Raw genomic sequence first — 4,458 nt, forward strand, 5'->3', positions numbered from 1 at the left:
TAATTAGTCCAGGGCGGATCCCTCCGCCTGCAGAGACAGACAAGCTGTGAGCAGGGGAGCAGCCTTGGTTATGCTGCTTGCTACTGAGGGGTCTCCCTCTGTGGCTGGGAACCCCAGGGACACCGCAGGCTCGCAGGGCGGGTAAGTTCCTTACAGATACCACTTGCTATCTTTAAAAAAATCCATAAAAATTTCTTTATTTAAAAAAAAAAATACTGATATTTAATTCTGATACCACTTACTATCTATCAAAATAAACAGCAAAATTTCTATTTTTCTATAAAAAATAATACAGATATTTAATTCAGGCTACAACTTGCTATCTATCAAAGACATAAAGATGTATGTATTTATCTCCAAAAAAATACAGATATTTCATTATGATTCATAATTAAATATCATTATTTTTTAGAGAGAAATGCATTTTTATGGCTATTTAGATAGATAGCAAGTGGGATTATAATTCAATATCTGTATTTTTTTTTACAGAAATAAAGAAAATTTTATGGGTTTTTGGATAAATTCCAAGTGCTATCTCAATGAAATATCTCTATTTTTTATGTATAAATATAGAAATGTTTCTGTCTTTTGTGATATATTACAAGAGGTATAATTTAGGATACCTCTTGAAATCTATCACAAAAAAACTAAAAATGTCTGTATTTCTGTAAAAAAATACAGATATTTTATTATGATAGCACTTGGTACCTATCCTAAAACCCATAAAAAATTCAGTATTTCTCTCCAAAAAATAGAGATATTTCATTCCTATCCCACTTTGCTCTATATCTCCAAAGCCAAAAAAATATCTATATTTCTCTTCCAAAAATCTAGATATTTAATTCTGATAGCACTTTGTATCGATCCGAAAGACCATAAAAAATTCTATATTTCTCTACAGAAAGTACAGATCTAGTTCTGATCCCATTTTGCTATATATCCCTGAAGCCATAAAAATTGATGTATTAATATACAAACAATATAGATATTTAATTCTGATAGCACTTGGATATGTATCCTAAAACCCATAAAAATGTATGTATTTATGTGAAACAAATACATATATTTAACTAAATATTACTTGCTAGATATCCATAAATGATAAAAAAAATGTATGTATTTCCCCGCGTATTCCACCAAGTCCGTTACTTTTTATGTGGTTTCACTAGATAGTAGGTATGGAAAGTGTGATTTTCGTTAATCCATTAATGTCTCAATTAGCTACAGCTTCTACACTGTCCATAGAGGTTATGGCCTCAACCTCCAATGCGGTCCACGCCCCGTACCAGGGCCCACCGCATCCTACTGCCTGTTACTACTGCTGCCTTCCCAGTACCCAACTTTAGATGCTAGATACTAATGCAGTCCACGATCCGTCTTAGAGCAAACCTCCTCCTCCACCTGCTTGTAAATGATGCTGCCTGCCCAGTACCTGACTTTATATGCCAGACACTAATGCCATCCATACTCCGTCTCAGAGCCCACCACCTCCTCCTCTTGCTGTAAATAATGCTGCCGCCTGCCCAGTACCTGACTTTAAATGCCAGACACTAATGCCGTCCATACTCCATCTCAGAGCCCACCGCCTCCTCCTCTTTGCTGTAAATGATGCTGCCACCCGCCCAGTACCTGACTTTAGATGCCAGACACTAATGCCATCCACACTTTGTTCCAGAGCCCACCAGCTCTTCCTCTTCTACCCAGCTGTAGATGCCAGTTAACAAGGCTGTCCATGCTGCATTTTAGAAAGTTACAGCTAGCAGATAGGAAAAGTTAGTGCCCTACAAAGCAATGTCTCCACTAGCTACAGCTTCTACAGTGTCAATATAGGTGATGGCCTTCAATTGTAATGCCCTCCTTGCTCCGTCTCAGGGCCCACCGCCTCCTCCTCCCAGTACCCAGCTCTAGATGCCAGACTAGACTCAAGCTCAACAGGGTCTTCTTTCCCCGCTCATTCCTCCAAGCCCAATCCCTTTCATGTGGTTTCGCTATAAAGTAAGTTGGGACAGATTGGAATTTCGCTCATCCTTTCATGTCTCCACTAGCTACTGCTTCTACACAGTCCACATAAGTGATGACCTTCAATTGTAATGCCCTCCTTGCTCTGTCTCAGGGCCCACCGCCTTCTCCTCCCAGTACCCAGCTCTAGATGCCAGACTAGACTCCAGCTCAACAGGGTCTTCTTTCCCCGCTCATTCCTCCAAGCGCAATCCCTTTCATGTGGTTTCGCTATATAGTAGGTGGGGACAGATTGGAATCTCGCTCATCCATTCATGTCTCCAATAGCTACTGCTTCTACACAGTCCACATAAGTGATGGCCTTCAATTGTAATGCCCTCCTTGCTCCGTCTCAGGGCCCACCGCCTCCTCATCCCAGCACCCAGCTCTAGATGCCAGACTAGACTCCAGCTCAACAGGGACTTCTTTCCCGCTCATTCCTTCAAGCCCAATCCCTTTCATGTGGTTTCGCCATATAGTAGGTAGGGACAGATTGGAATCTTGCTCATCCATTCATGTCTCTATTAGCTACTGCTTCTACACAGTCCACAAAAGTGATGGCCTTCAATTGTAATGCCCCCCTTGCTCCGTCTCAGGGCCCACCGCCTTCTCCTCCCAGTACCCAGCTCTAGATGCCAGAGAAGACTCAAGCTCAACAGGTTCTTCTTTCCCCGCTCATTCCTCCAAGCCCAATCCCTTTTATGTGGTTTCGCTATATAGTAAGTAGGGAGAGATTGGAATCTCGCTCATCCATTCATGTCTCCAATAGCTGCTGCTTCTACACAGTCCACATAAGTGATGGCCTTCAATTGTAATGCCCTCCTTGCTCCATCTCAGGGCCTACCGCCTCCTCCTCCCAGTACCCAGCTCTAGATGCCAGCCTAGACTCAAGCTAAACAGGGTCTTCTTTCCCCGCTGATTCCTCCAAGCCCCCCATGTGGTTTCGCTACATAGTAGGTAGGGACAGATTGGAATCTCGCTCATCCATTCATGTCTCCAATAGCTACTGCTTCTACACAGTCCACATAAGTGATGGCCTTAAATTGTAATGCCCTCCTTGCTCCGTCTCAGGGCCCACCGCCTCCTCCTCCCAGTACCCAGCTCTAGATGCCAGTTAACAATGCCATCCACACTACTCAGGGCCCACCGCCTACTCTTCCTGCTATTACTACTGCTGCCTGCCCACTGTCCAGTACCCAGCTCTAGATGGCAGGCTAGACTCAAGCTCAATAGGATTTTCTTTCCCCACTGATTCCGCCAAGCCCCGTTTCTTTTCATGTGCTTTCACTCGATAGCAGGCCCTGAGACGGAGTGTGGAAGGCATTAGTAACTGTCATCTAGAGCTGGGTGTAGTGCATCTTTAATGACACCCTGAAGTGTGTAATCTGAAATTCCTGAATGAATGTAGAAGGCCACATCTTCTGTTTCATCCATCGGTACCACGCTTTATCGGACTGAATTTCTGTGTATGTTACCCCGGAACTGGGACGTGGGACAGCAGTCCCTCTGTATATGTTGGGGGGATGAGATGAGAAACACCAGTATATTTAATGGGAACCGAGAGGTCCTGGATGACCACATTGAGCCATGTAGTTATTGAGCTCAGCAGACGTCCGGAGACTTCTCCACGAAAAGTATGTGGCCGTCCTGGGAGACTCCATTCAAAGATCCGTCAACAAGGATCTTGTAAAAATACTGCAGAATGATGACTTTCGGACTGAGAAGCAGCTGAAAGGGAAGGGTGACATGTCATTTGCAAATGACACGTTGGGGGATCTCTGACTGAAATGCACAATGCCATAATTTACCGTCAAGTGCGTCATTACAGAACTGACCACCAACTTGTACGGTTCTATTTGCTGACCCGTGTTTCTTCGAAGTACATAGAGAACGTGCTGGCCAACTTTCAACATGGACCTCAGCCCGACGTTGTCATCATCAACTGGTGTATATAGGATGATAGCAGGTATCATGAGCAATCACTGCAAATGTACAAAACCAACCTGGACCACCTGTTTATTCGGCTCACCGAGGTGCTGAGCCCCAAATGTCTGTTGATATGCAACACATCCATGTCTGTTGGATTCAAAGCTGGTGAAGAGCTAGAGTACCCAATTCCTAATGTGCGCAGGGACATCATAGAAGGGAATTTCTACAGCACCACACTGGCAGATTTGCACCAATTGACCTACCGAGATTGGAATCTCGTTCATCCATTCATGTCTCCAATAGCTACAGCTTCGATACTGTCCATATGGGTGATGGCCTCAACCTCTAATGCCATCCTTGCTCCTTCTCAGGGCCCACCGCCTCCTCCTTATGCTGTAACTGATGCCGTCTGCCCAGTTCCCAGCTCTGGATGCCAGTTACCAATGCGGTCCCCGCTCCGTCTCAGTGCCCACTGCCTCCTCCTACTGCTGCTGCCGGTCCCACCTGTCTTTTTCTTTTGTAACGTATAAC

The sequence above is a fragment of the Pyxicephalus adspersus genome, chromosome Z (genome assembly GCF_032062135.1).
Source record: "Pyxicephalus adspersus chromosome Z, UCB_Pads_2.0, whole genome shotgun sequence".
NCBI classification, from domain to species: Eukaryota; Metazoa; Chordata; class Amphibia; order Anura; family Pyxicephalidae; genus Pyxicephalus; species Pyxicephalus adspersus.